Source organism: Crocuta crocuta, unplaced genomic scaffold (genome assembly GCF_008692635.1).
Source record: "Crocuta crocuta isolate KB4526 unplaced genomic scaffold, BGI_CrCroc_1.0 scaffold23, whole genome shotgun sequence".
Lineage (NCBI taxonomy): Eukaryota > Metazoa > Chordata > Mammalia > Carnivora > Hyaenidae > Crocuta > Crocuta crocuta.
This window is the reverse complement of record NW_027529439.1, coordinates 261,552-270,545: the sequence shown is the minus strand read 5'-3', so window position 1 is coordinate 270,545 and position 8,994 is coordinate 261,552. Positions and strand designations below refer to the sequence as shown.

Sequence of the window (8,994 nt, the reverse complement as noted above, 5' to 3'; positions counted from 1 at the left end):
GGCAGAAGATATGAACAGACACTTCTCCAAAGAGGACATCCAGATGGCCAACAGACACATGAAACGATGTTCAGCATCCCTCCTCATCAGGGAAATACTGATGGAAAATCAAAACCACACTGAGATACCACCTCACGCCAGTCAGAGTGTCTAAAATGAGCAAATCAGAGGACTCTAGATGCTGGTGAGGATGTGGAGAAATGGGCACCCTCCTACACTGTTGATGGGAATGTAGACTGGTTCAGCCCCTCTGGAAAACAGTGTGGAGATTCAAACAATTAACAATAGAACTCCCCTAGGACCCAGCAATAGCACTGCTAGGAATTTACCCAAGGGATACAGGAGTGCTGATAGGGCACATGGACCCCAATGTTCATAGCAGCACTTTCAACAATAGCCAAAACATGGAAAGAGCCTAAGTGTCCATCAACAGATGAATGGATCAAGAAGATGTCGTTTATCTATACGATGGAATACTACATGGCAATGAGAAAGAATGAAATCTGGCCATGTGTAGCAACATGGATGGACCTTGAGGGTGTTATGCTGAGCGAAATAAGTCAGGCAGAGAAGGACAGCTACCATATGTTTGCACATTTAGGAGGATTAGGATGAACTAAACGGAAGACCGTGGGGGAGAAGAATGGGTGAAATAGTGGGGGAGAGGGATGGAGGCACACTATGAGAGTTTCTTGAATGTTGAAAACAAGCTGAGGACTGATGGGTATGGGGGAGAGGGAAAGGGGATGATGGGCATGGAGGAGAGCACTTGTGGAGATGAACACTGGGTGTTTATGGAAACCAACTTGACAGTAAACAATTTTTTAAAAAAAAAAGTCACTCAAAGGGGGCCTGGGTGGCTCACTTGGTTAACATCTGACTCTTTTTTTTTTTTTATTATTTCATTATCATATAGTGCAATATTGGTTTCAGGAGTAGAATTCAGTGATTCATCACTTACATACAGCACCCAACGCTCATCACAAGTGCCCTCCTTTGAACCCATCACCCATATAACCCATATCCCCCACCAACCTCCCTCTGTCAAACCACAGTTTGTTCTTTATCATTAAGTGTCTCTTGTGCTTTGTTTCCCCTCTCTTCTCTTTCCCCTCCCTCCCATATGTTTATCTTTTGTTTCTTAAATTCCATATATGAGTGAAATAATACGGTATTTGTCTTTCTCTGATTGGCTTATTTCACTTAACCTAATACATTCTAGCTCCATTCACATCATTGCAAATGACAAGATTTCATTCTTTTTGATGATTGAGTAATAATCCTATAGATACCGCATCTTCTTTATACATTCATCAGTCGATAGATATTTAGGCTTTCTCCATAGTTTGGCTATTGATGATAAAGCTGCTATACACATTGGGATGCATGTACCCCCTTTGAATCTGTTTTTTTTTTTAATTTTTTAATGTTTATTTATTTTTGAGAGAGACATAGACAAAGTGTGAGCAGGGGGTAAGCAGAGAGAGGGAGACAGAATCTGAAGCAGGCTCCAGGTTCTGAGCTGCCAGCACAGAGCCTACGCTGGGCTTGAACCCACAAACCGTGAGATCATGACCAGAGCCAAAGTCGGATGTTCAACCGACTGAGCCATCCAGGCCCCCCTGAATCTGTATTTTTGTATCCTTTGGATACATATCTATTAGTGTAATTGCTGGATCCTAGGGTGCTTCTATTTGTACTTTTTTGATGAATCCCCATACTGTTCTACAGAGTAGCTGCACCAGTTTGCATTCACACCAGCAGTGTAAGAGGGTTCCCCTTTCTACACATCATTGACAGCACCTACTGTTTCTTGTTTTGTTAATTTTAACCATTCTGACAGGTGTGACGTGATAGCTCATTGTGGTTTTGATTTGCATTTCCCTGAGGATGAGTGATGTTGAGCCTTTTTTCGTATGTCTGTTAGCCATCTGGATGCCTTCTTTGGAAAAGTGTCTATTCATATCTTCTGCCCCTTTCTTAAGTGAGTTATTCTTTGGTTGTTGAGTTTGATTAAGTTCTTTATAGATTTTGGATACTAATCCTTTATCAGATATGTCATGTGCAAATATCTTCTCGCATTCCATAGGCTGCTTTTAATTTTGTTGATAGTTTTCTTTGCTATCAAAAAGCTTTTTATCTTGATGAAGACCTAATAGTTCATGTTTGCTTGTTTCCCTTGCCTTTACCAACGTATCTAGTAAGAAGTTGCTTTGACCAAGGTCAAAGAGGTTGTGGCCTATGTTCTCCTACAGAATTTTGCTGGTTTCCTGTCTCATATTTAGGTCTTTTCATCAATTTTGAATTTATTTTTGTATATGGTGTAACAAAGTGGTCCAGTTTCACTCCTCTGCATGTGGCCATCCAGTTTCTCCAACACCATTTGTTGAAAAGACTGTTTTTTTTCCATTGGGTATTCTTTCCTGCTTTGCTGAAGATTAGTTGACCATATATGTGAGTTTGCTTCTGGGTTTTCCATTCTGTTCCATTGATCTATGTTTCTGTTTTGGTGCTAGTACCATACTTTCTTGATGACCACGGCTTTGTAATATAGCTTGATTCCCAGGATCATGATGCATCTAGTTTTGTTTTTCTTTTTCAGGATTGCTTTGGCTATTCGTGGTCTTTTGTGATTCCATGCAAATTTTAGGATTGTTTGTTCTTGCTTTGCAAAAAATGCTAGTGTTTTTTTAATAGGGATTGCGTTAAACATGTAGATTGCTTTAAGTAGTATAGACATTTTAACAATGTTTGTTCTTTCAGTCCTTGAGCATGGAATTCTTCTACATTTCTTTGTGTCCTCTTCAATTTCTTTCATAGCTGTTCTATAGTTTTCAGAATACAGATATTTTACTTCGTTAGTTAGGTTTATTCCTAGGTATCTAACTGTTTTTGGTACAGTTCCAAATGGGATCGATTCCTTGATTTCATTTACTGCTGCTTCATTATTGGTGTATAGAAATGCAAGAGATTTCCATACGTTGATTTCATATCCTGTGCCTTTGCTGAATTCATGTATTAGTTCTAGCAATTTTTTGGTGGAGTCTTTCAGGTTTTTATGTAGAGTATCATGTCATCTGCAAATAGTGAAAGTTTGACTTTTACCTTGATGATTTGTACGCCTTTTATTTCTTTTTGTTGTCTGATTGCTGATGCTAAGGCTTCTAGTACTATATTAAACAGTAATGGTGAGAGTGGACATCCTTGTCTTGTTTCTTCAGACTGTAGGGGAAAGACTCCACGTTTTCCCCCATTAAGGATGATATTAGCTCTGGATCTTTTGTATATGGGCTTTATGATGTTGAGGTTTTCCATCAATCCCTACTCTGTTGAGAGGTTTTTGTTTTTATCAGAAGTGAATGCTATGCTTTTCTCCTTATCCATTCATCCATTTATCATGAGATAAAATTCACTGATTCAGTCACACGTTCAGGCTCCAGTTATGACTCCAGTTCTCTTGCTATTTCCACCACATCTGCACTTACTTCGCACTGAAGTCTTGAATCTCTCAAAGCCATACATGAGGGTTGTAATCAACTACTTCCAAATTCCAGTTCATGTTGATATTTCGATCTCTTCCCATGAATCCGGAATTTTCGTGGTGACATCTAGAAGGGTGAATCCTTTCCAAAAAGCTTACTATTTAATTCGCCCAAGTCCATCAGAGAAATACTAATTTATGACAGATAATAGCCTTATAAAGTGTGTTTCTTAAATAATAAGACTTGAAAGTCAAAGTAACTCCTTAATCCATGGGCTGCAGAATGGTTGTTATATTAGGTAGCATGAAAACAACACGAATCTCACTGGACATTTCATCACAACTCTTGGATGGACATGTTCGTTGTCAATTAGCAATAATATTTTGAGGGAATCTTTTTTTCTGAGTAGTAGGTCTCAACAATGAGTTCAAAATATTCAGTAAACCATTTTGTAAACAGATGTGCTGTCATCCAGGCTTTGTTTTTGCATTTAGAGAGCACAGGCAGAGTAGATATAGCATAATTTTTAAGGGCGCTAGGATTTTCAAGATGGTAAGTGAGCAAGAGCTTCAACTTAAGTCATCAGCTGCATTAATCTCTAAGAAGAGAGTTAGCCTGTCTTTTGAAGTTTTGAAACCAGGCACTGACTTCTCCTTTATAGCTATGAAAGCCTTATATGACATCTTCTTTCAATAAAAGACTATTTTCATTTACATGGAAAGTCTGTTGTTGAGTATAGCCAACTTTCTTAATTATCTTCACTAGATCTTTCAGATAATTGCTGCAGTTTCTACATTAACACTTGTTGCCTCATCTTACACTTGTTGCTATGGAGATGGCTTCTTTCCTTAAACCTCATAAAACAACCTCTGCTAGCATGAGACTTTTCTTCTGTAGGGTCCTCACCTCTCTCAGCCTTCACAAAATTGAAGAGAGTTAGAGTCTTGCTCTGGATTAGGCTTTGGTTTAAGGGAACATTGTGGCTGGTTTGACCTTATATCCAGATCACTGAAACCTTCTCTATATCAGCAATAAGCCTGTTTCACTTTCTTATTATTTATATATTCACTGGAGTAGCACTTTTACTTTCCTTCAAGAACTTTTCCTTTGCATTCACAACTTGGTTAACTGTTTGGTGGAAGGCCAACTATTTGGCCTATCTCAGCTTTCAAGATGCCTTCCTCACTAAGCTTAAACATTTCTAGCTTTTAACTTAAAGTGAGAGACATGTGATACTTCCTTTTACTTGAACACTCAGAGGCCACTGTGAGGTTATGAATTGCCTTAATTTCAATACTATTGTGTCCCAGGAACAGGGAGACCTGAGAAGCAGGAGAGTGATGGGGGAAGTGGCTGGTCAGTGGAGCAGTCAGAAGACAGACATTTATCAAACAAGTCCACCATCATATGCGCACAGTTTGTGGCCAAAACAATTACAACAGTAACATCAAAGATCACCAATCACAGATCATCAAAATAAATTTATTAACAATTTTACAAGTTTAAAATATTTGAAGGATTGCCAAAATGTGACCCAGAGACATAAAGTAAACAAATGCTGTTGGGAAAATGATGCCAATAGACTTGCTCCAAACAGGATTGCCACAGGCCTTCAATTTGTGAAAATAACACAGTATCTGTGAAATGAAATAAAACAAAATATGCCTGTATACTGCATGTAAAGAGACTCTTACTACCAGTGAGCTTCACATATGTGAGCAAATCCCTTGGACTGAAGAAAGAGTTTTGTGAGATCTGCATAGAAATTCTTTGATATTTCAGTGCTCATAATGAGTGGACATCTAGTTCCCCTCCATGATGCTTTCCCCAGTGACCTGGAAGGGAGAGATTATATTTATGAGTGCCCAGCAATTTACTAAAGAAGACTTAAGTCAATGGTTTGCTTATCAGGTACACGGCTCACTACTTAACTCCTCTCATATGGTTTATAGGTAAAAAGAAAAGAACTACACATTAATATGTATTAGTGTCCAAGCTGTGGCTTTCTCCTGGGGTCAAAGCTGTAACTATCTACTTTCTGGTCTGAGTAAAGATGCACCTTTCAGTTCTGAACATGGAACTATGAGTAGGTTCTTTCTCCAATGAGTCAGTCTGGATCCAGACCCAGGTAAAATTCACCTAGAAGCAAGTAGGAATGATGCCTCATGCTTCCAGCCTCTCTAGAAGCAGAAGAGGGGAAGGCAGAGGATCCTTACTTAAGCTGCTGCTGCAGGACAAGGGCTCCTGCTGACTTTCTTGCTAGGAGAGAGGACAGCCATTGTTCCTGGGAAGTGGGACTCTCCCCTCTGGGCAGTGGTATGGGGGTAGCAATTCCACCACTGCCTTCCAACAGTTTAAGTGCAATAGTATGAACCATGGGAAATATCTGGATATTTCCAGCAGCCCCAAAGAAAGGGTAAGGTTAAGTGGGTGTGATCTAGGGTCTTCTCACTGGAAGCATTCATGCCTTCAGGGGCTGGGCCATCTGTTAAGTAACAGCCTTTCCAATTTACATTACTAAAAAATTAGACACTTATATTTCAAGCACAGAAGCTGCACTTAAATCGAACTACTAAAATATAATTAAGTTGCATAAATCTCATTTTAACTTAAGGCCTGGGTTTCTCTAATAGTTAGGAATACTCTGGCCAATGGTGGTAATTTTGTCACTAACTGAGTTTTACTTGGAACATCAAAGTCCCCAAAAGTGACTATGCCAGGAAACCTTGCCAATATGTCATCACTAGCATTGATTGCCCCTACTCAAATGTTTCCTCGTACAAATAATTTTTCCTCCATGCATCCTGTGACATTCTTTCTTGTGTCTTTCAAGGCAAAGGAAACTGTAGCATCAAGCCTTCTGTGGCTCCACCTGCATGGGCATCTGACACAGTGTTTACTGCAACTTTAAGAAAAAATTTAATAGGAAAGGAATCTTCCTAAAAGCATTTTCTGATTTATTGTTAAAGAATTCAATCCCCTCTTTTAGCTTAGAGATAAATAAAGTCCTGATTACCAGAGCAAAGTACCTTGAGAATTTTAAATTTATTCCCCTGATGACATAATCCTCCTGCCAATGAATTGACCATGTGACATACACATTCCTGTAAAGCCCACGTGTTAATGTTGGGGAACAAAATCACAATCTGATCTGATTTGGGTTTTGCTTTTTTTTTTTTTTTTTGAGGAAAGAGAATATGAAACACCATAATGCAGCTATATAACCATCAGACACAAAATAAGCTGTTTATCTGACTTTACATACACTCACAATCTCATCTCACTTTTAGAAAGCTATAATTACTTTTTAAAATGATTCATTTTTTCCTGATTGTAAAAGGCTGCATGCCTATTGTAGGAAATATCGGAAATAAGAAAATAATGATCCCCCTGAGACTATGATCCACAAATAAACCCTGTTAACATTTTTGGTGTATTTCATTTTAATACCTTTCAACACATTTGTAACTCCACAACTCAATATCACTGTTGAAACAACTTGTACTGATTTTTTTTCACTCCATATCATTTTTGTGCAGTTTTAACTGTCATCAAGATATTTCAAAATCTGCAAAGATATAAGCTAAGGTACTAACAGTAGTCACCTCTTGATGATAGGAATATGATGTTTTCATTTTCTTATTTTCTGCATTTTAATCCAAATTTTCTAATTTTCTGCAATGCACATTTATTATTATGAAGAGATTATTTTTAAATTGAAAGAGATTGTTTTCCTTGACTGTGTAATTTTTCATCTTATTTTTAATTTTAAATGATCAATTTTTATTTTTTCTTAAATAGTTTATTGTCAAGTTGGTTTCCATAGAATACCCAGTGTTCATCCCCACAAGTGCCCCCCTCCATGCCCATCCCCCCCATCCCCTCCCCCCACCCCTATCAGCCCTCAGTTTGTTCTCAGCATTCAAGGGTCTCTCATGGTTTACCTCCCTCCCTCTTCCCAACTGTTTTTCCCCTTCTTCTCCCTCATGGTCCTCTGTTACCTTCCTCANGTGTGGAGTTTGGTGAGTTCCTTATAGATTTTGGATATTGACCCTTTATCTGATATGTCATTTGCAACTATCTTTTTCCCATTTCATCGGTTGTCTATTAGTTCTATGGATTGANATGGAATGTTTTTCCATTTCTTTGTGTCTTCAATTTCCTTCATAAGTTTTCTATAGTTTTCATCATACAGATCTCTTATATCCTTGGTTAGGTTTACTCCTAGGTATTTTATGGTTTTTGTGCAATTGTGAATGGGATCAGTTTCTTGATTTCTCTTTCTGTTGCTTCATTGTTGGTGTATAAAAATGCAGCAGATATCTGTGAGTTGAATTTGTCCCCTGCAACTTTGCTGAATTCTTGGATCAGTTCTAGTAGGCTTCTGGTGGAATCTGTTGGGTTTTCTATGTAGAGTATCATGTCATCTGCGAAAAGTGAAAATTTGACTTCTTCTTTGCCTATTCTGATGCCTTTGATTTGCTTTTGTTGTCTGAAGGCTGATGCTAGGACTTCCAGCACCATGTTAAACAACAGTGGTGACAGTGGACATCCCTGTCATGTTCCTGATTTCAGGGGGAAAGTTCTCAGTTTTCCCCATTGAGGATGATGTTAGCTGAGGACTTCTCCTAGATGGCTTTTGTGATGTTTAAATAGGTTCCTTTTACCCCGACTTTCTTGAGTGTCTTTATTAAGAAATGATGCTGTATCTCTTCTTGGCCTTTTGGCTAAGATCAAGTGTAATATTTCATCTTACAGATACTTTCTGGTTTACAAAGTCTTCACTGCCTTTCCAAGATCTTAGAACCTTAGAACCAAGGTCTTAGAGCCCCAGCATTGTGTTCACGTGGTAATATGTTTTTGTAAAATCTGACACAGTAAACTACTGTAACTGCAGGCACCTAAAACCATTCCAACTTGCCTCCCTCACATCCTTGTGTGTCAAGTGGCTCTGGGTGATCAGAGCCATTTAGGGGAAGTTGAGTTGGGGATTTATTTATGTGACTCACATCACTTTTGGTTGCAGCTAAATTACTGCAGCCATCTTATCATGGGGATGGCTTTCAGGAACATGCTTAATGTCATCAAATCCAGGAAGACTTAAGGGGCTTCTGGGAAGACAAAATCAGTGACAAAAGTTTTGAATCTCTTTGAATCCTAATAATAACAAAAGTAATATGGCAATTAGAAAGTGAAAACAAAAACACATGAAGAAACTTACAACAAAACTAGTTGAGAAAATAATTGCCCCAAAGCCCCCAAATACAAGCAAGTAAGACGACTACCATGTGGCCAGACTGCCTAGTATCACCACTGTGTCAAGAGAGGAGAGGGAAGTGAAGGAAACTGGAGAAATCCAGAAAAGAGAGGACTCAGGAAAGAATTCAAATAGAAAGTAATCATCTGAAAGATGGAGGCTAAATTTTAAGGAACATAACAGCAAACAACACAACAGTCAATGCCTTGTGAGAAATAGGAGATCATTAGGAAATCATAAGGAAATTTAAATAAA

At 38.4% G+C, this 8,994-nt stretch overlaps 1 non-coding gene across 1 annotated transcript; it reads left to right on the top strand.

The window, feature by feature from the left end:
* Positions 1 to 8,189: 8,189 nt before the first annotated feature.
* On the top strand, positions 8,190 to 8,375 carry LOC144228329 (U2 spliceosomal RNA). Its single transcript, XR_013334164.1, has one exon. It is a non-coding gene; the product is annotated as a U2 spliceosomal RNA (small nuclear RNA).
* Positions 8,376 to 8,994: the final 619 nt, after the last annotated feature.